General features: G+C 42.1%; 1 long non-coding RNA gene across 2 annotated transcripts; it reads right to left on the bottom strand.

Moving 5' to 3' along the window:
* Nucleotides 1-20,795: 20,795 nt before the first annotated feature.
* LOC107182410 lies at nt 20,796-23,811 on the bottom strand. Of its 2 annotated transcripts, none has more exons than XR_001513127.1 (2): nt 23,205-23,811; nt 20,796-22,988 (listed from the first exon to the last, which is right to left on the bottom strand). It is a non-coding gene; the product is annotated as an uncharacterized LOC107182410 (long non-coding RNA). The 2 variants fall into 2 exon arrangements; XR_001513128.1 differs by having other exon boundaries at nt 23,289-23,811.
* Between the last annotated feature and the right edge of the window lie 6 nt (nt 23,812-23,817).

Below are 23,817 nucleotides of genomic sequence, written 5' to 3'. Positions count from 1 at the left end.
CAGCAGGACAAATAACCTCCCTGCCAGATAGTGTACTATACATTATTAATATAAATTATTTTCTAAATTAAAAAAAGATTGTGATAAGCCACAAGATCCAAGTAGGACAGGAAACTGAACCTACTGAGGTCTTTACATTCTTCCAAGACTTGGGTTTTCCTCATGTTCCTAGGGGTAAGGTGACCTTGGCCCATTGTTCTAGAACAGAAGCATCTACTTTGCTGCTGGGAAATCCTGGGATAACTTTGGAAGTCTAAAAGGAGCAGTAAAGCATGACTAAATTCCATTAACCTCAACTTCCCCTGCCAAGAAGAATAAAGGCCAACATTTTTTTTTCCTTCTAAGACTGGAAACAACCAGGTTTATTTATTTATTTTATTATTTTTTAAATCCTCACCCAAGGATATTTTTTCATTGATTTTCAGAGAGAGTGGAAGAGAGGGAAAGATAGGCAGAAAGATTAGTGTGAGAGAAACACATCAATTGGTTGCCTCCTGCATGTGTCCTGATCAGGAGCCTGCAACCGAAGTACATGCCCTTGACCGGAATCAAATCCGGGAACCTTCGGCTGCAGGCCCATGCTCTATCCACTGAGTCAAACTGGCTAGGGCGCAACCAGGTTTCTATCTGAGGTGTAGTGTTGCAGGTGTAAAGTTAATAATAGAATAGATGCCTCCCCGTAATTCCCAAAACCCAAACTTCAATTCCCATAAAGCATGAAGTGGATGTTTACTGTTTGCTTAGTAGAAGGAACCAAACAGCCATACCCTTTCATGGGATGGGGCTTGTTTTGCACTTGCAAACCAGGAGAGAGTGAGGAGGTGTATCCCTGGGCAATAGCATTCCCTTGGGAAATTAGAATTATTCGCAAAATTCCTTTGTGTAGCCATACTCTGACCTATGACCTCTCCTTGTTTATCCTACATTTTACTAGCCACCTGTGTGTCTATGTCTTCAAACCTTTTGTTCCTTTTGATGGGATGTGTTCCTTACTCCTTCCGCTCTATATCTCTATGGTTTGCCTCTAATGTTCTGTCATTTTCCTTTCACATCATTCCCATGTATACATAAGGTACATTCTCAACAGGTTCAAGTTTGTCATTGTCATCTCATATTCTGCATCTCTCCTTCATTGTGACTCAGTTTATAAAATATATTGCCCTTTGATAAAACTGGAGTTATTTTCATCCAAATCTAGAATATTAGGACAAGTAACTTGAAAGGGAGTGATTTTAGGAAAGTGTGCTACCCTGTAGAAATCTATTGATTGCCAGAAAAGATACTTAATCATTTTTAATAATATATTTGAGTCTTGAGAGTCCATATCTTATTCCACTGTGATCTTTTTTATTGGAATTGTTTCCTCTGTTCATGTTTTGTGGTTTAATTCATTAAGTCCCTATGCAAGAAAAGCAATTTTCAGAAGGAAAATGAAAAACCACCCTAAAGGGGGCAGAAAACTTTCTGCTAAGCGAGCCACCAAACAGACTATTAGGAGCTTCTATGCTTCCAATACAGAGACCTGTTATTTTCCTTAACGCTTTACAATTAAGGCTACAAATTGAGGGCTGTGCCTATTCTATTCTCCCTGGGCAGTGCCCAACATGCTCTTAAATTTGAACATTCTGATATTAACTGGAATTAGGCCTGATCCTCAAGGTTGAGTAGAGCAAGCCAACTGCTCACCCTGGGAATAAGTTAATTTTTCTCAGGCACCAAGCTACTGATTAGGGCACTGGGCAAGGAATTTTCCTAAATTGGCCTGGCTCCCCAGGAAGAGGTCATTCCTTTTCCCTCCCAGAGAGCAGGGCTGACTCACCCTCTGACTCAGCATGATTGCACACAATACGCGGTGGAGAAATTAGTCTCTGCTAGAGTTTCTGGTGTAGTAAGGCATATCTATGCAGTTAGTGACCAAAAAGATGCCAGATCTCAATTTCCTATCGGGCTCATAATTCTTTCCCTGTCCCTTTTCTCTCCTGAACCGACCACCAAACATACATCAAAAGTATTGGCTACTCTTTTCTCTCCTCATAGTGTATGTTGCTCCAGAGCTCAAAAAAGGTGTGTGTGTGTATTTAAATTTAAATTTAGCTCCTCTCCAGCTAAGTTTTTTCTTGGGCATTGGAGAGAGACAAACTGAGGTAGCATCTGGTTAAGTAGAGTACATAGAGCTCTCTTTTTAAAATAGTTGCCTAGTATTCTATTGTGTGCCTCTACCAAAATGTGTCCTAATCCCCGTAAAAAATAATGATGACCAAAATGTATTGAACATATACAATGGATTAGGCACTGTTCAAAATACTATCACAAACCCTGTTTTTAACTCTTTACAGATGGGTAGCTAAAAGCACAGTGAGATAATTTGTCCATAATCACACGTCTAGTGAACTGTGGAGATGGGATTTTAATCCAGGCAATTCTTAACCACTATACTATCCCGCTTCCCTATTGATGGGATATTTAGGGCTTTCTCTAGATTTTTTTTTACTCTTACAGATAATGCAATAATAAATATCCTTGTACATTGTTATACCCAGATTTCAGGACCCCCAAAAGACCAACAGGGAGCCAGCCGAGTCTGATGCAAAAGCAGAGCCTTTATTATTACAAATCCGAGTCTGGCTCCCAGCCTCTACCGACACAGCGGCGAGACGAGAGTGCCAGCCCCGTGGGAAAAAGGGTTTAATAGAGGGTTGGAGTGAGGGGAGGAGAGATGACTGTGGGCCCTGCAGATTGGCCAGATGCAAGTCGGGTCTTGTTACACAGGATGTGGTCATATCTATGGCGCGCACGTCCCTTGATTGTCATTGATTAGTTTAAAGAAATCCTGGGTGTGGCTAGCAGAGGCTTGGGCTTCCGGGAAGAAGCCTTGCCGAGCACATGGCTGCCCAAAAATGGAGGATCCAGGGTAAGATGGGGGGGGTAGTCCTTGCCCTTTCATACATAAATATTTGCATATTTTTCTAAGTATATCTGTAAGGACAAATTCCTTGAAATGACATTGTAGGGTCAGAGAGCAGCACATTTTTCTTGGGACAGAAAAGTTTCTTCTAATTTACCATTTGTTTTGATGAAGTAGCATTTTATCAGAGGCAACAAACTATATTTTGACATATTTAAAATTTTACTAGCAAAACTACTAGAAAGCCATCTTAGTCCTTTACCAGATGAATAATTATCTAAGTGTCCTTTCCTCATATCATTTCTGTTATTTGATTAGGAGTAGACAGGTAAACTGGAAGCAAAAGGGACCTGGGTCATGATAGTCCAGTGATTGATTTAAATAATTGTGTTTTTTTTTATCAGCAAAGTACAGATTTTAAATACTATCTACTTTATTTACCACCTGTGGCTTTATAGGCACAAATATGAATGTATACATTGTTCATATGTATCATTAAGAACACTTACATGGCCCTGGCTGGTGTGGCACAGTGGTTGAGTGTTACTCCATGCACCAAAAGGTTGTAGGTTCAATTACTGGTCAAGGCACATAACCAGGTTGTGGGTTTGATTCCCAGTTGGGGTGTGTATAGGAGGCAACCAATCAATGTTTCTCACATCAATGTTTCTCTCTTTCCCGCTCTCTCTAGTCTTAGTGCACTTTCAGCGGGTAGGCTCATTATAGTAAATATTTTATGAATAAATTAATGAACAAAGTTTTCAAGGCCACTCATTAACTTTACAAAACTAAGACTATTGTCCTCTCTGAAAAAAGGAATATAATTTTTAGCACTTTGTCTTATCCCTAAATATTTATTATTTATACTAGGGGCCCAGTGCACGAATTCATGTGCCGAGAAAGGAACTGTGAGCCCGCCATGTTCTGTGCTCTTCCGCCTGCTGCCAATGCCCGCCATGATTGGCGCATGCCCCCTGGTGGTCAGTGCACGTCATAGTGACCAGTTGTTCTACCATTCGGTCTATTTGTGTATTAGCCTTTTATTATATAGGAATAGAGGCCCAGTGCACAAAAATTTGTGCACTCGGGTGGGAGGGGCGGTCCCTCAGCCCGGCCTGTGCCCTCTCGCAGTCTGGGACCCCTCGGGAGATAACGACCTGCTGGCTTAGGCCTGCTCCTGGGTGGCAGAGGGCAGGCCCAATCCCTAGGTGCAGCCCCTGGTCGGGATCAGAGCAGGGCTGACTGGGGAGTTGGGGAACCGCCCCATCATGCACAGAGCAGGGCAGATCAGGAGGTTGCGATGCTACCCTCAGTCACACTCAGGGTAGGGCCGATTGGGGGGTTGGGGCACCGCCCTGTCACACTCAAGGCAGGGTCAATGGGGAGGTTGCGGTGCCACCCCGTCACGCACAGAGCAGGGCCAATCGGGGTTGGGGCGCTGCCCCCCATCATGCACAGAGCAGGGCTCATCAGGGGGGTTGGGGCTCTGTACCCTGTCACCCAGAGACCAGGGCCAATCAGGAGGTTGGGGCGCTGCCCCCTGTCACACACAGAGCAGGGCCCATCAGGGGGTTGAGGAATTCCCCGCTGTCACTCACAGAGTAAGGCCGATAGGGGAGTTGGGGCACTGCCCCGTCACACACAGAGCAGGGCTGATCAGGGGGTTGGGGCGCCGCCCTCTATCACCCACAGAGTACGGCCAATCAGGGGGTTGGGGCGCCACCACTGTTACACTCAGGACAGGGCCAATGGGGAGGTTATGGCTCTACCCCATCACACACAGAGCAGGGCCCGTGGGGGCGGGGCGGTTGGGGCGCCGCACACTGTCACCCACAGAGCCACAGGGCGATCAAGGGGTTGGGGAGCTCCCCCCTATCAGGCACAGAGCAGGGCTGATCAAGGGGTTGGGGCACCTTCCCCTGTCACAAACAGAGCAGGGCGGATAGGGAGGTTGTGGCCCTGCCCCCTATCACACACAGAGCTGCAGGGCGATCAGGGGGTTTGGGCGTTTAGATTCTATATCTGTAACAATGTTTCAAACTGCAAGCTCAGAGGCCCGCAGCGGCAGGCCGGGAACGTTGGAGTCCTCCATCACTGAAGCAAGCAAGCCTCATGTTAGCTTCAAACTGCCTCGCTGCCTGCCGCCATCTTGGCTGGCAGTTAATTTGCATATCACCCTAATTAGCCAATGGGAAGGGTAGCGGACATATGGCTAATTACCATGTTTCTCTTTTATTAGATAGGATATTTATTAGTGTATCATCTTTAGAACTATGTTTATATCACAGTATAAAGGTCTTAAAATTTGACCTCAGACAAGTTAATAACTAAATCATCCAGAGCAAAGAATGTAAGGTTATTTAGTTTGTCAAATGTTGAGTAACTGTTTCCCTATAAATTTGGAAAATACAGAAATGTAGAAAAATAATATATTTATTGACTAGAAAACCTTTTCTAATACTATAGGGACTTGGCAAAAGTAGGTTTACAGTTCATATAGAAAAAGTCATGCAGGTTATGATTATTATAATAGTTTTATTAACTGTTTCCCATACTCATAACTGCAAACCAACTTTTGCCAAATCCTATATAATTTATTGGTCATTCAGGACATTATCTCCTATTTCTTTAAAGCTATTGATAAACAGCCTTATTTATGAAAATAATTTCTAAGTGATGAACAATTCAGTAGAAATCAGTCACATGTAGTCATATGTGTGCTGACAAAACTTACTTTCAAATTATAATATAAACTTACTTTGAATATACTTATATTTTATTGGACTATATCAATCACATTTCTATTTTATCCCCAACTTTCAATTACCTTGAATAATGCTCCTTCTTGTTGACGGCCATATTTCAGACTTGTACAAATGTGGACATAAATTGAATTTATTTTTCCTCTTTCTAACTTATCTAGATTCATAAATTTTTTAAAGTGAGTTGGGAAATATCTACGAACTTCAACATGAAAATAACTTAGACTTGGGTGTCCTAGAATAGAAAAAGTTACTTTTCCTTTTTTAAAAATATATTTTTTTATTGATTTCAGAGAGGAAGGGAGAGGGAGAGATGAAAGCATCAAAGATGAGAGTGAATCATCAATTGGCTGCCTCCTGCATGTCCCCTACTGTGGATTGGGCCCGCAACCCAAGCATGTGCTTGGACCGGGAATCAAACCATGACCTCCTGGTTCACGGAGCAATACCAGCCAGGCAAGTTACTCATTTACATGAATGAAACATGTAAGCACTCAAATGTACAAATAAAGCAAACATAAAAAACATTTTTTGTGATTAGTTATGAGTAAATGTATTTTCAAGAATCTGTCACCAGGCAGCCTAAATTTATTTATCCAAGAGTTTCCTTCCAGAATTTTTCTAAGAACTGGAAAAATAATACCATTTTAGTCTGTTTGGGCTGCTATAACAAAATTCCAGGTGGCTTATAAACTGCAGAAATTTATACATACAGTGAACAGAACTTTTACAAACAGCCTAAATACTGCACAGATTAGTAAATAAAAATCCTTTTTTTAAAAAAATTCTATTTTCACAGTTATGGGATTTCAAGCTCGTGGTGCCAGCATAGTCCGGTTCTGGTGAAGGCCCTCTTCTGGATTGTAGACGGCCATCTTTTTGTGTGTCTTCACTTGGTGGAAGGACCAGGGATCTCTAGGATCTCTTTCATAAAAATACTAATCCCATTCATGACAGCTCCACCTTCATGACTTAAGCATCTCCCAGAGGTCCTACCTCTTAATATAATCACATTGGACATTAGGACTTCAATGTATGAATTTTGACAGGACACAAACTTTCAAATCATAGCAAATACCTAAATTGACAGCAGTCTTCAATTATGAGAAAATAACTGTCTATGGCAAAACAGATACAAGTAAAATAGTTCAACCTTGTTCTGAGTAATTTTGCTGAGAGCTACATTCGCCAACTTGTGCCATCAAAATTAAAGAGATGATTTCAACAATGGCAATGTTGAACTTGAGACTGCAATGTCTTGGGCTCTAGTTATTGTTATGTGCAATCAAAAGGACTTTGAACCGTGGCTAGATGGCTCAGATGGTTGGATTGTTGTCCTGTACACCACATGGTGGCAGGTTCAATTCCCTGGCATGGCACATACCTAGGTTGCAGGTTTGATCTCCAATTAAGGTGCATATGGAAGGCAACCAATGGATGTTTCTCTCTCACTATCTCCCTTCCTCTCTTTAAAAAAAGAAAATCAATAAAAACTTATCCTTGGGTGAGAATTTTTTTTAAAAAGGACTTTTATTTACTAATCTGTGCAGTATTTAAGCTGTTTGTAAAAGTTCGGTTCACTGTATGTATCAATCCATTGAGACTGTAGTTTTTTAGCTATATTCCAAAGTTGGGAAAAATTTGGGGCAATCATTATATCCCACACTATTTACTGAGTGTCAACACTGTGTGACATTGTACACACTGATTTGTGTGTTAAGGAAGAAAGCTCTGGAATCAGTTCTCCAGACTTAAATCCTGACTACCAATTACCAACTATATCATATCTATTACTGTTACCTATTGAAATGGGGATGATGATGATGATAGTAACACCTTCCTCATCCTATATAATAAAAGGCTAATATGCAAATAGACCTAACAGTGGAACAACCCAAACAACCAATTCCTATGACATGCCCTGACCACCAAGGGGCGTGCGTGGAACATGGCAGGTGTTAGGCGCAGCGGGATGGTGGAGCAGGTGAGTGGGGGCGCCAGACCAAGGCGGGGCACCAGTCGCTGTCATTGGGGCGAGTCTGTGGTGGTTACTGAAAATTCTCTGCTCCTGTGCACCGCAGTCTCACCTGGTGCTCGCATCTGCTGCTGGCACTGGCCCTGCTGGTGCCGGAGCCGCTGCTCACACCCACTGCCAGCGCCAGCCCTGCTTGCACCCGCAGCCAGCGCCAGAGCCGCTGCTCCCACCCACTGCTGGCACCTGGCGCCAGTCCCGATCACTCGGCACCATCAGGGGGTGGGAGCGATGGCTGCCAGCCCTGATTGCCCCTGAGGGCTTATCTGCTTCCCCCTGCTCTTGAGGGGCAATCGGGGCAGCAGCTGCTGCTCACACCCACTGACGGCGCTGGCCCCATTTGCACCCGCTGATGGTGCCGGCCCCACTTGCACCTGCTGACGGCGCCGGCCCCACTTGCACCCACTGATGGTGCTGGCCCCAGTTGCTCCGCACTGTCAGTGAGTGCAAGTGGGGCTGGCACCATCAGCACGTAGGAGCGGCAGCAGCAGGAGCGGGGCTGCTGGCAGAGAGGGGCCTGGGCAGGGGTGCAGAGGATGGGCTGAGATCCACCCCTGTGCCACTGCAGCCTCGTGGCCCATGGTTCCTTTCAAGGTGCACGAATTCGTACACTGGACCCCTAGTAGAGTAAATTAACTTGTGTAAAGCACTGGGCATGTAGTAACTGCTTAATATGTGTTGTTATTTCATCCTTCAAAAAGAAAGAGTGAAAATACAGACTTAGAAGCCCATTATTTACGATGCAACCAATCTATAGGTTAGTACTAGAATAGAAAGCATTAGCTTTTAATACTTTACATCACAATTTTATTTCTAGTTAGCTAAAAGTTATAAGAATGGGGAGACCTTGGTTTTAGAAACAGCCTCCCAGACAGAAAGTAAGTATTTAATATTAGATACTTGAATTACTCCCTGAAGTTAAGCTACTGAAAGCAATATTCCCATATTTTGAATCATGACTTATTATATATCTTACTGGTCATCACCACTACCTATTGCAGTGTCTTGCACAGATACTCAATAAACATTTGCTCAATAAATAAATGAATAAAAAGTACATGTACAATTATAGCCAAGAGAAAGAACATTTTATATATATTGGCTTTGGCAATGTAATTCCCAACCAGCAAAGTGAATACAGGTTATATAAACTGAGCTGTTTGGACAGCAAAGTAATGCATCATGGGAAATTACAACCATTGCTTTTACAACTGGGCATGATCCTGTAAAATATGTGCTGTTGGTGACAAACAAAATGAAGGCGGAGGACAGACAGATGGATCAACAGAAGTTCTTCACTGTTTCTGGAGGGCAATCAAAATCAATGTTCTACTAAGACATGATTACTGACATTTACTTTTATGAAGGATTTAGACAAATGTGCAAATAGATTGCAGTTTTTTAAAAAGTGACTTACTGGGCTAAGAAAAAGTAAAGAGACCCACTATTAAAGGAATATTTCCAAATATATTCACATGGTAGGTAGAATAATGGCCCCGAAACATGTCCATGTCCTAATCCCTTGAACCTGTGAATATGTTACTTCACATAGCAAAAGGATTTTGTAGACACAATTAAGTTAATGATCTTGAGATAAGGAGATTATTCTGGATTATCTGTGTGGTACAATGTAATCAGGAAGATTCTAATAAGACCGAGTCAGGACAAGGGTCAGAGGAAATTAGCTGCTTGCTTTAAAGAGAGTAGGAAGGGATCATGAGTCAAAAAGGCAGGTAACTTCTAAAAGCTGGAAAAGACTAGAAACAGATTATGCCCTAGAGCCTCCAGTAGGAAAGCAGACCTGCTGATACCTTAATTATTTGCCCAGCAAAACCCATTTCAGACTTATCTGCAGAACTATAAGATAATAAATTTGTGTTTTAGGCCACTAAATTTGTGGTACTTTGTAGGACAACAAGTCGAAATGAATACATTCATTAATCTGTACCTAACCTACAGAGACACGAATTTGTAGCCAATACAAACTGAAATTTACTTCTAGTTTTCTGGGATTAAAATGAGTTATCCTTGGAAAAGTGATTTAGTTTGGGTTTGGGTCAGGAAAAAATACAAATGACTCTAGAGCAGTGGTACTCAACCTTGGCTGCACATTAGGGAATCTTTTTAAAATCCTGATTTCTGGGCCTCATCCTCTGGAAAATCTGTTTCTTTGTTATGGGGTGGGGCCACAACATTAGTAACAAAGAAACAGAATTTCCGGAGGATGAGGCCCAGAAATCAGGACTTTAAAAAGATTTCCAGGTGATTCTAAATGTGCAGCCAAGGTTGAGAACCACTGCTCTAGAGCAATGCAAATAACCAGGCCAAATTGAAACTGGACTTAATACAGCAAATAAATTGACCTTAATTTGGCTCTTTAATAAAACTTGAGGGTGATTTTAGGGGGGTAATTGTGTTTCAATAGACTCTATAATACACAATTGTGAATATTAGACTCTAATTAATTGTCTTCGAAGTTTTATTTTTCACCTATACATTGAACTGGATCCTGAATTTATCTACTTTTCTTAAATATTTGGCTACAACCCTCTAAACTAATGTTTCATTTTTCTCCTGTCCTTTGACTTGGAATTTTTAAGAAAGAAAACTTCTTCCTTCCACCCGGACCATTTGTCCTAATTCTAACACCCAGTGCTGTTCCACCACCTACAACAGTTCAGTTTGGGAAAAGGCATGTAGTGTACTCACAGGTCATTAATGTCCAGGCATGAGGATGGCACCTGGAGCACAAGAGTAAGGGAGGTTCAACATGATGGAACTGCTGAGATGGTCAAAGAATGCATGCAAGAACAAAAAAAAGGGAAAAAGGGTACTTGGGAAGAACTATGCTTAGAGGCAGATTAAAGAGAGTTTAGGTGCCACAACAATAATGGAAACCAACGGGAAGGAAAAGATTTGAGGAATAGGAAAAGGGAAATAAATGCAAGGGCTGGGTTTGTAAATCACGTAAACACACGAAGTAAAAAGCAGCATGAGCTCAACTGGGGAAGTACGATTTAACCTAAGGAACAGAAAGCATGAACCTTATACCTCTGAAAACAAACAACACACGAATGAATCTAGAGCATCTTATGATGTCAGAAAGTGAAGTGCTCAAAAAGGATGGGGCATGTCAAAAGGGCACAGAAGCTAACCTGAAAGAACTCACACTGGCCAGAGCTAATGATAGCATTGGATTGTAACTTCCCAAATAAAATATACTGTATACCTATGAATTTGCAATGAATTAATCAAACAATAAATAAGTGGACAGTGGACAGTTCCACTGATGAAAGTTAAAATTAGTATAGGAAAGTTTGAGGAGAAAAAGAACCTTTGCATAGTTCAAATTATCTCCACATATGTTTCTCTCCATATATATACTGTTTTTTGTTTGTTTTTTTGAGAAAGGAAGGAAAAGAGAGAGAGGGAAGGAGAGAGAGAGAAAAATATATGAGAGAGAAATGCTGACTTTGTCTTGGACCCCAACTGGGGATCAAACCCAAAACCTGGGTACGTGCCCTCACTGAGAATTGAACCTGCCACCTTTTGGTGCACAGGATGATGCTCCAACCAACCAAGACACACCAGCCAGGGCTCTGCCCCAATATATTTTAAAATTATAAATGGAAAACCACAACTTTACTGAGGGTAAACCCAGAAGACACCAGCTTAATCAATCAGGTTAGTATCACTAGTGTGGAAGGCAGAGCTCCATGATGACTGCTCCCTCCCCTTTTGACCCACCTTTGCTATATGTGCCTTTCATAATCAGTGAGTATGATTGATTTCAAGCCTGTGATTAGGTACATTAGGTGACACAGCTGACTTTGAGAAAGATAACTGGTTTGGGCTGACCTAATCGTATGAGCCTTTTAAAATTTGGGTCTAGAAGTCAGAGATTAAAACTGTGAGAGGGATCATACAGGAGGGCAATTCTGCTGCCCTTGTAGATGAAGGGGCCATAGGGCAAGACCTGGAGCAGGGGTCCTCAAACTATGGCCCGTGGGCCACATGCAAATACAAATATTGTATTTGTTCCCGTTTTGTTTTTTCACTTCAAAATAAGGTATGTGCAGTGTGCATAGGAATTCGTTCATAGTGTTTTTTTTTAAACTATAGTCCGGCCCTCCAACGGTCTAAGGGACAGTGAACTGGCCCCCTGTTTAAAAAGTTTGAGGACCCCCTGGCCTGGAGAGTGGCTCTAGGAACTGAGAGTGGTCTCCAGCTGCAACCAGCAAAACTGTTCGGTCTTATAACCAAGAAACTGCACTTTGCCAACAACCTGAACGAGCTAGGGAGAGGAAGACCAGATGAGGTGCAGCCGTCCGACACCTTGATTTTGGCCTTGTGAGACTCTGAACAGAGCCCAGCCACACTTTGCCTGGACTTCCCACCTCCAGAAACTGTACGTAGGTATTTACGGTGCCGGGTCTATAGTGGTTTGATACGGCAGAAGTAGAAAACTACTCAACTCGTCATAACACATCTATATCATGTCCTCCCCGATAGGGTGCTCTGAAAAGGACACATCACAGCTGAAATTTCCTTGCCAAAAATAGAGTACCTCACCTAATCATGAGAAGATATCAGCCAAATCTGCATTGAGAGACAGTCTATAAAATAACTGACCAGAACTCTTCAAAGGGATGGAGGTCATAAAGATAGGAAAGACAGTGCCTGGAGCAGAAAAGGGACATTAGTGGTAAGCTGGTGAAACCCGAGTCTGTAGTTGAGTTAAAAATTACAACAAAACACACCTCAAGTTACTTCTCTCTAAAATTGGACTCGTCTATGTAATCTTGAGCAATTCACTTGCTAGAACTTGTTTTTCCAATTGTTAGGTAACACGAAACGTATGTAATGTGTTTTAAGAGTCTGCTAAAATAGTAAGTTACACTGCTTACTGTTTTTCTTTTAATTCCAATTTTTTTTCCCTTTAAGATAGCTTAATTTTGGAAGAGGTGGAGTATTTTAGAAGACTTGGTTGCTTCACAATTGTAAGCATTTTTATGCAATAATATAAATTAATGAAAATAAATACTATTGATGGATGCAATCCAAAAAGGAAAATTTGGACAATTTACTACATTGTGGGAACTTTTTGTGGTTGTTGCTTTGATGTTTGCATTTAAAAAAAATATCCTCATTCGAGGATGTGTTTTATTGTTTTTTTAGAGAGAGGGAAGGGAGAGAGAAAGATCAGTGTGAGAGAGAAACATGGATTGTTTGCCTTTGGTACGCACCCTGATTGCAGATGGAATCCGAAACCCAGGTATGTGCCCTGACTGGGAATAAAACCTGAAACTTTCTGGTGTACAGGATGATGCTTCAACCAGCCAGTGCAGATGTTTGCTTTTTACTTTTATTTAAAACTAGAGGCCCGGTGCACGAATTCGTGCACGGGTGGGGTCCAGCCAGCCTGCCCCAATCAGGGCTAATCAGGCCAGGCCAGCTGGGGGGCGGGGATATGGGAAGTTGGCCGGCTCTGCCCCAGATAGGGGTTGGGGGGACCAATTGGGGGCAGGGTCAGTGGGGGAGAGGCTGTGGGTGGTTGGCTGGCCAGCCCCATGCCCTGGTCAAACTCGTAGTCGAACAATTTGCATATTAGGCTTTTATTATATAGGATTAAGGAGTTAGCATGTGAAACTATAAATATACAAAATCAACAGCTTGAAAGAATAAACATTTCAGAAGTTTTCTGAACCGAAGTCAAGATAGAAGCAAAAACGAACTTAGGCCGAAACCGGTTTGGCTCAGTGGATAGAGCGTCGGCCTGCGGACTGGGGGGTCCCGGGTTCGATTCCGGTCAAAGGCATGTACCTGGGTTGCGGGCACATCCCCAGTAGGAGGTGTGCAGAAGGCAACTGATCGATGATGTGTCTCTCTCATCGATGTTTCTAACTCTCTATCTCTCTCCCTTCCTCTCTGTAAAAAATCAATAAAATATATTAAAAAAAAAAACACGAACTCAGTAACACACTATTTGAACAGATTGACTCAGACAAGACAAACTCCCTTCCATTAGGTAAAAAGGATAAAGGGCCTGCCTGGATTTACATGAGCTAAGAATCCTATATAATAAAAGCCTAATATGCAAACTGTCCCCTCAGGTGGTCATTTGACCAAGAGTTCAACTGCTTGCTACGACATGTGCTAATCACCAGGGGGCGGCGTGGAAATGACGGGCATCCGAAATGTGGCGCTGGCAGGAGGCAGTGGAAGCACTGCTGGCGCCGATGGGCCCCAACGAGAGCGGGACCACAGCAGGATGGTTGAGCAGGTGAGCGGGCAATGCCAGGCCATAGCGGGGTGCCAGGCAGGGCTGCGGGGCTGCAAGGCTGGGGCATGAGCTGGGGCTGTGAACCTGGGGGCACAAGCTGGGGCCCAATCATCGCAGGCCACCAGGAGTAATCCCACCTGTGCACGAATTCGTGCACTGGGCCTCTAGTGGTATCCTAAGTCTCTTTCACTATAATTTTTTTCTTAGCTTCATTTCAGAGAAATAGACACATACCATAGGGATTGAATAATAATATATCACATCATCAGTGATTATTGTATGAAATACTCTGACTTGCTACTCGTACATTTGGGTAACAATTCTTCTCTCCTTGTACCATAGAGAAACACAGCGCTTGCCATCCAGCTCAAGGTTGGCATAACGGCCTCCTTTGAGGTTAATGTTAACATCATTCTGGACAGAGCAACAGGAAGCATCTGTGTAGCTTACCACAAACCGAGATGGCCCATTCTTTCCCCATTTAAAGTAGAAATTCTGTTGGTATTAAATTACTTAATTGCTCTTGCTTTATACATTTAAACATTTAAATATATAAAACACCATTGTAGTAATCTCTGAGAAAACAGAAATGATTGATGACTATTTAAATACTTATTTAGTTTTTCCCAGTTGGTCAATATTGATTCTCCCTCCCCCCACCTCTATAACTGAAAGAACTTGTACTATGAAAACTATTCCTGCACATCTTTTGTTCTATGTTCTAGAACCATCTACAATGACAGCAAAACTCAGGGAACAATGTTAGTCAATTAACAGCTGCCAAGTTACCTTGAAGAGCAGATGGTATAATTGATCATGTCCAACAAAATGGGGGGGATAATTAAATAGGAGAGGATGCTTTTTGAATAATTAAATAGCAGAAGATCCTCTTTGCTTAAGTACAAATAATGGCTCTTTATTGCTGTTATATCTGTTTGAACTTTTAGGCTTGGCTTTCAAAGTCCTCTTAATTGGTCCTTACCCTACTTCCTTAGTTCCTACCATTTCTCAACAAACAACCCCTGTTGTACTGTAGAGAAGGCATGCTTACTCCTGCTTTACCTTATGGTATATCCTCTACCCAGATAAATAAAAGTCCTCCCCGTTTAGATTCAACAAATACTGACATGTATCTCCTACGTGCCAAGACTATACCAGAGATTGTCATGCATTTTCTTGAATCTACACAAGCACTCTCACTGGTTTTTAGGAGCAAAAGAAACTCAGAGCTCTGAGAGCGACTCATAGTCACTCGCTTAACAAGTTGGGGCCTTGGTCTCCTCCAACCCACAGCAACCTTCTATCCTCTCTCTGCTCTTCTTTTCCCTACTATGATCCCTTGCTTGTTCTTCAAAGGCTTCTTGATGTTATTTATCTTTGCAACTAGATCAGTGGTTCTCAACCTTCCTAATGCCGCGACCCTTTAATACAGTTCCTCATGTTGTGGTGACCCCCAACCATAAAATGATTTTTGTTGCTACTTCATAACTGTAATGTTGCTACTGTTATGAATCGTAATGTAAATATCTGATATGCAGGATGGTCTTAGGCGACCCCTGTGAAAGGGTCGTTCGACCGCCAAAGGGGTCGCGACCCACAGGTTGAGAACCGCTGAACTAGATGGTAAGCTCCCTGTGCACAACTGTGTATTATATGTATATTTTTACTTCCTTACCCCACAGAGCCTAATACTGTGCCCAGGGAGCACTCAAAAAATACTTCAGTCCTGGCCAGTTTGGCTCAGTGGATAGAGCGTCGGCCTGCAGACTGAGGGGTTCTGGGTTCGATTCCAGTCAGGGGCATGTGCCTTGGTTGCGGGTGCATCCCCCGTAGGGGGTGTGCAGGAGGCAGCTGATCAATGTTTCTGACTCTCTATCCCTCTCCCTTCCTCTCTGTGGAAAATCAATAAAATATATTTAAAAAATTAAAAATAAATACCTAAGAATAATGGTCAGGGGAGCTGAAATTTCTTTTTGATCTCATTAGCAGAGGGAAGCTCTGAATGACACAGTGGTCAAACAACTTGTCAGAATTTGGTATTTAGAATATTGAGGCAGCGGAATTTGGGGGGGGGGGGGGAGGAGAAATACTTCACTGAGAGAAGGCTAGCCACTTTGGGCCGAGTCTCCTATTTTCAACTTTGCAGCTCTATCCACTGAGCCAAGCCGGTCTCGGCAATTCTGTCTTTGAATTAAGTTCTATATGGTCAGGACTTGTTGTGTGAAAAAATACTTTCTTTTAATCTTAAATACCTCACTTGAGATTCAAGTTATCTTTGACTTACAGGTCAATTTAATTCATGCTCAGCTGATCTACTTCCTTAGTTGACTTTAATCACAACCCTGTTGATTTCATTTTTCCAAGCAGAGAAGTCCTACGTTTTCTTTCATTCTTTTGACCACACAATGGCTCCTTCGTGTCTCTGAGATTTGGCAAGCTAAGTTGCATGGACAAGCTGCATTTTGATGAGATAACCTATCCCGTGTCACATGTTCTCATCAGCCAACAAATCTGCTACAGACATGTTTAGTTTGGCCAGCAGTTAAAAAAAAGAAAAGAAAAAAAAAGGAAACAATATTTTTAAGCCCAATGCTCTCAAGTTCCTCTCTGCCCCCATCATTTTTATGGTCATCAGCCAGGCCGGTTCAGACCTTCATCTTATGCCTAGACTGGAAATCCAATGAGGACAGGGAATGTCTTATTGACTACTTAACCACCGTAAGATGCTACAAATTTCAGCCTTATAACATACAGTGAAGTATTCACATTTTTTGTCCCAACCCACCAAAATATTCATATACACATAAGGAACTGGGAAGAGCTGTTTCATGAAATAATGCTTTGACCACGACAACTTTGGATATTTTCTATTCTACATCATTCTATTGTTTTAAATATTTTATTGATTGATTTGAGGGAAACACTGATTTGTGGTTCCACTTATTTATGCATTCAATGGTTGATTCTTGTATGTGCTCTGGCCAGGGATCAAACCTGCAACCTTGGCTGTTGGGACTATGCTCCAGCCAACTGAACTACCTGGCCAGGGCTCTATTCTTTTTACTAGGTCATAAGCTGCTAAATTGATTTCTTAAGTTCCCTGTTTCAAACACACTATGCCACAGAGTTCAGGTAAGGTCTTTTGCTATTGTATCACCTAGTACCCTGGATAAGAAGACACCTGTAATCATTTCGTTAGAGCCAAGTGCTAGGGAAATGCCTAGCAGTCTGGCACACATGTCAGTGAATAAATGCTTGTGGTTTTGTTAGCTGAGCCTATTCTTACTGTGAAAATATGTAGTTCAATTGTATTTTTAAAAGTTACGTTTTCATGTACTCAAGAGCACCAATAACTTTAATCAAAAAGAGAAATAAATCATGCAAGAAAATAGTAAATAGGTAGGTAGATTTCTAATTAATTTGATATTTGTTCTTCAATACTTTAATAATTGATCCTATAGCAAGGCCCTTTTCAGTTTTCTAATTAAAGTCCTACTTTGATCCCAAGCATTCTTTGAATTCAGTGAAGAAAGAAATAGAAATTGACAGTTATGGAGTGACTGTTATATATCAGATATTATACTACATATGGTCCTACAAATCATCTTATTCAAGCAATCGTATTAAGAACGGGGGCAATGAGGTTTGAAAAGGCTGGGGAACTTGCCCGTCTGAACAGCTAGTAAATAAATATTAGCTCTGAGATATACACGTGGTTTCCTGATTTATGCCCCACACTTTGTTTACTGCCTGACACTGCATTTTAAAACAATAAACTAGTACCTGTCCTATAATGTTAGTTGGAAGTATTACACATGTCAATAATCTACTATTCCCTTTGTGAGACAACTCTTTTTGGAGATTTTTGATAACTCTTTATATGCCTGGTCAAAAAAAGCCTTCTTCAATACCTCATATTGAAATTTAAATGCATTTCCTTCTTTAGAATGTCTAATGAAGGAGGCCTTAACTGGTCCCAATATTCTCCTGTTGTGTGTTCTGTATATACTCTTCCTGTACCTTCACTTTATATTTTTTAAGACTGTGACTGAATCTGAATCAGGATATCAAAAGCTCAGCTACACTTAAAATTCTTTGTTGCAGACTTTCCATTATCTGGATATTAAAAAATACCTGGGGGGAAAATCAGTAGCCTGTTTCTGTTTTAATGAAAATATTTGTTATGCCATAATCATGGTCTTCTTTCACCTTTTTCTATGTTGAATTCAACTTGTGACTAATACTTAGTCCACTGTCTTGGTACTGTTTAAAAACAAAACAAAACAATAACCCCTGACCTTGAGCCATACTGCCTGTAAGGTATTTATTGGCAGTTAACCAAAGAGAGCAGCTGGAGATCCTGCCTTGTGCCTTAGATGCACTATGCTGTTTAATCCTCACCACAACACAATGAGATCTGTACTATTATTATTCCTGTTTTTACAAAGGAGGAAACTAAGAGGTTAAGTAGCTGGCCCAGGGTCATGGTACCAAGAAAAATGGTGGAGCCAAGTTTCTAAACCAGATGGCCTGGATTGGAGATTGAGCTCTTAACCCCTGTGCCTCTTGCATAAGAGGAACACAGGGAAGCAATGCCCCCGGCCCCACAAAACAACGCAAGGTATTAAAATAAGAATAAGGTCACTAGAATCAGGTTGGCATCAGAACACTTCAGGGACAAGATTTTGAGCAAGGCATCAAAGCAGGGTGGGATTTAATTGGCCCAGCTGAGAGCTGGGGCATCATGATAGACAAGAATGGCCAGGGCTTGTTGAGTGGGTAAGAAACAGCATCAGCTTAATGGACAAGGGTGGGTAATTTTTAATAGATTCTTATCTACTTCAGTCTCCTCATTTCCTTCTGGTTTTTCTTAAGAATAAAACAGCCAGGCCAGTGTGGCTCAGTGGTTGAGCATCGACCTATGAACCAGGAGGTCATGGTTCAATTCCCAGTCAGGACAAAGGCCGAGGTTGTGGGCTCCATCCCCAGTAGGGGGTGTGCAGGAGGCAGCCAATTAATGATTCTCTCATCACTGATGTTTCTATCTCTTTCTTCCCTCTTCTCCGAAATCAATAAAAAAAGTATTTTTTAAAAAGATTAAACAAAATGCAAATACCAACTGTAACATAATATAGCAACCAGATATGCATAAAATAGAAACACCAATGTATTCAATTAAGGTAATAATACAATTTTTAGTTACTGACTGAGGTCTTTTTCTCCTTCCTGGTGTACTATAACTGGCCTCCCCATTTTATATCTGATAATTTTCCTTACCTGAATTTAAATCAAACTGTTTGGATTGTGTTAATAGTTACTCCTTATTTTGATTGAATGAGAAGATTTTCTCCTTCTTTTCCCAACCTTACTATTGAATTCTGGAAGTCTGTAATGAATATACAGGAAGTCCAAACTTATTAATGGGCTGTGTTCCAGTAAATTAGTTGTTTGGAAACTGGAATTTATTTTCCCATGGAAATAGTGGCTAAGTTCCCAGAGGACCTATAAAAGCTTGCTTCACCAGGAATGTGACAGAAATGAATGCTGTCACCTTTGTGTTGCACTCTGCCTATTATTCTGGGGCTCTATGGATTTCTCTTCTTACTACAATGTGTTAGCTAACCACCTCTTGGGACACAGATTTTTTCATTATAAATTATGGAAAAAGCTATCACTTATAATTCTACCCAGATCCAATCTTTAATACTGCTTCAGGGTGTTTCTTTCCACTAATCATTACTTAAAACATGACTTCAGGTGGAAAGGAAAGTTGTTTTCCTTAGCCGACGATCAGGAGTCAGAAGAGTGGCCCAAGAATGCTCATAGCCTAGCCAGTGGTCGGCAAACTGTGGCTCGCGAGCCACACGCGGCTCTTTGGCCCCTTGAGTGTGGCTCTTCCACAAAATACCCACTTCTGCACATGGGCCACGAAGTTTCAATTGCACTGTACATGTGCGCCCGCACGTGGTATTTTGTGGAAGAGCCACACTCAAGGGGCCAAAGAGCCGCATGTGGCTCGCGAGCCGGTTGGCCGACCACTGGCCTAGGCTATGACATCACCTTCTCTGCCTGCACCAGGAGGAGAAGGCAGTGAAATGGCACCAGGGACATGTCTTGCCCCTGCTGCTGCCCGTGACCATCTGGTACTTAGGGGTATCTTTTGGGCCATGTGGGGATTTAAAAATAATAGACTTCCTTGGTTTCTAACTTGGCATCAGGCAATAGTCCCCAGGTTAGTGCCTGCCCCATGTTAGAACTTGGGGGTTTACCCGATCATGTGTGTTTTGACTATAGTTGAACCCATATTGCAGAAAATTCACACTTAAATAATCTGAAGCTATGATGTGGATATCTGCCAAATACGCTTGTCTCAGAAGCATTTCCTTGCAGGGCACAATAACCACAATAAAACCAAAATCCTTGTTTTAGATAGAAACATTACCAGCAAATGTTTCCAAAACAGAAATACTTAAAGTGAAAAAAAATTTGTGTCTATGGTCATCATAACTGTGGTTTTTAAAAACTTTAGCTTTTACACACATTTCACTTCTAACTTTTTTACCTCGTTGGGAATTTTTTTTACACTAGCGAGGGATTCTTTGCATGACTTTTGAGTCTGCCTTTAGAAATGTCAGAAAAAGCATTTGTATAACTAGGGAAGGTTTATATTTACAACCCTAGTCCTCCAAAAGACAAGCAGAACCCCCACTGAATTTGTATAGCCATGTCAGCGGTCAGTGTCTTTTTTAAACACTTGGTGATGTGTCAGTAAACATTTGCCATAAAGACAGTGCATTTCAATTGAAAAATACATTTTTTTTGCATCCTCAAAACAATGGATAGACTTAGATATTAGACTTCACCAGGATGAAATAGGCCACTGGTTGGGACTAAGGAACGAAGAGGGCTCCAGCTGCTGGGTGCTCAAAGTTTGTTTCTGGCAAAGAACACATGGCAGGAAGTTAGCATTTCCAGGCACCTTGGAGAGTCTAGAGAGGGAGGAAGTTTTGAAATCTTACTGGAAAGCTTTAGAGCCAAGTAGGTCTACACTACTTGAAAGTGAAGACAGTTATCTCAACTGTATTTAAAAGGAGAAAGAGAAAGGAGGAGGAAAGAAAGAAAAAATAATACTCTTGGGGGAATCAAATGAGAACACATGCATAAAAGTGCCCAGTGAGGTTACCAAGATGCATTAGTTCCTCAATAACGTTAGCCAAATTTGAGTACTGGGAATTTTATTGGGCAAACAGGATTATTTAAGTTCCATTATGTCAGTAGTTTTGTTAGCACCTGCAGCTTCTAGGAATTAGAGACATCGTACCTGCAATGAGTTCAATTACCAACTGAAATATACACTGACCAATCAAATTCACCAATCCTATATAATAAAGAGCTAATATGCTAATTAGACCAGTAGGCCAACGACCTTCTGACCAGTGGGGGTAGGAGGGACCTGCAGCAGCTGGAGCGGTGAGGAGGGCTGAGCCCCTTGCACGAATTTCCTGCATCAGGCCTCTAGTATTGCAAATGAAGTGGGATTTCTTTCTCGGTTGGGTTATAATTCCTTAAGTCTGGGCTACTTAGCTCAGCTGGTGGATAAACATTATGGACTACAACCATGTACAAGTCAAGCTTTATAAAGAGAAAGGCCCTGAAACGCTAACATTATGCACCATATCCCTATCCCCAGATACACATCATATAAACAAGTTTATTGGTCACTAGACGGATTGCATAAATGGGTGCAGCCAGCACAAACACATGTTAATTTCTTAAAAAATTCAAAGCATTATCTATAAAGTCACGTCATGTTCAAGGAACAAGTTGTTCAAAACACGTTTTTCAAGACCCTTAGAGTTCTATGTTAAGAGAAGTAATTTCCTTGTTACGACAAATATGTTTGATCTCCAAATGCTTAAAAGATTTGTAAGTTGAACAGAACTTCACAACCCAAATTTCCAAGATGATAAAAATCAGTTAATTTTAATTACTTTAAATTTTCCTACCAGAGGGAAAAAAAACCCACAAAAGAACACCTCAACTATTCAGCTACACTGGCATTTGGGGGGGGAAACTTAGATGATAAAGATGGGGGTCAGCATGAAAATACCACGATACATGCATTACCAGAACTTACTTTAAAATTCTAAATTTGTGAGCTCAAAACATAAACATGTTGAAGTGGAGTCATCAGTTATTTCTTAATGCACTGTAATAAATTTAAAATGCAAGAGATTCAAGGCAGTCAGATTACAAATCAATTCCCATTAGGTTAGCCAACATCTGTCAGAAAAATAACTAAGTATAAGCCTCCCCATGGCCTGGAGAACAAGCAAAATGATCCTCTGGTTGTTTTCTAAGATTCTCCTCTTTCTCACAAACGTAGGAAAGTATCTCTGCCATTCACTCTCCCCCGTCAGAGTTCTATGGGAAGTGTTGCAAGTGGGCATCACCTTCCTCTCTCACCACTGCGCTAGCTCTACCTAGGCTCCCGGGAACTCGGATGCTATTCATCTAAGCTTTGCTAATTAAAAAAAAAGATTGATGACATCCACCATCCACCGAAACACATTAAAAGTAATTTATACAGCCCGGCAGCACACTGGAAGTCCTGAGCAGACAACATTTCAACTCCAACAAAAAGACACCGCTCGCTTCTGTGACACAACAGAAAGTGGACAGCAACATGTGTCATGCACCCAAGATTTACGCCTTACCCCAAAAAAAAAATCTAAATAAATTAAAAAATTTTAAAAATGCCTGGCGATAATGAATTCTTCATAAGTCATTCTACTTAAAACCTAAAGCTGGTCATCAGAATCTATTTCCAGTTTTACAGTAACCTTTCTTCCTGGCAAGACCATAACAGAATGAGGTTTCCAGGAACGTGGTCACTTACACCACAGCTGCATCTGACCGCTGGTGATCTCTGCCTTGGTGCGCACGTGGGGTTTGCACATCTGGATCCTGCCTTCCTGGACCGTCCGTCAGGTTTTACTTACGTGGCTTTGGGAAAAGGAGACAAAAGACACCCCTTTGCAATCAATCGCCTTTCGGCAATCCCAGTTTTGGAGGGAGCGATAGACAACACAACATTTTCCATATCACACAGAGAAACAACTCTCCATAAAAACATATAAATACACAGACTGACAAATAGAGACCAAGTGGCCACGAAGTCCCTTGAAGTACCCATGTATCGACGGACCACCAGACACTGACCTTAGATCTGTAACGGAGGGGAAGAAAAAAAAACACCATGATAAGCCTGAAAAAAATAAAATAAAAATAAAAAATGTAACCTACCACCGTCACCGACACGGAAAACAGAACACAATCACCACCGGGAACCCGGGGTCCTGTCAAGATCTCTCTCCACCACAAGATGCAGGCGCACTGCCCCCCGGGTGCCCAGGAGCGCGTCTCTCGAGCAGCAGCTCCCCCCGTCGCGGGCCCGCTCTGCCCCCGGGCGCCGGCGTGGACGGCCGGGGGGCGCCTTCCCCCCGAGATGAGAAGTCGGAGTCGGTGCTCTCTCGGGCGCGGGTGCGCTCGTCCCCCCGGCCCCCCTTCCCCGGCCGCCAAGATGGTAGGAAAGTTGTCGTTTCGGGGGCCGGGAGCGCGGTCTGGTGCTATGTCCTCGCGGTGCCGATAGTGGTGCTGTAGGAGGCTGCCGCCTCTCGTAGCGCAGCCGGCAGCCCTGCCTCCTGGCTGGAGAGGACATTCAGGGATTTCCCCTTCATGATCGCCGGCCCCGGGAGCACTTTTCAGTTTCCAAAATAAAAATATGATCCTCGCCCCTCTCGCCTGACAGGGACAGGCTCGCGCCGGAGCCCAG

The sequence above is a fragment of the Myotis davidii genome, unplaced genomic scaffold, assembly GCF_000327345.1.
Source record: "Myotis davidii unplaced genomic scaffold, ASM32734v1 scaffold394, whole genome shotgun sequence".
NCBI lineage: Eukaryota > Metazoa > Chordata > Mammalia > Chiroptera > Vespertilionidae > Myotis > Myotis davidii.
The sequence above is the reverse complement of the archived record's forward strand: the minus strand, read 5'-3'. Positions and strand labels throughout refer to the sequence as shown.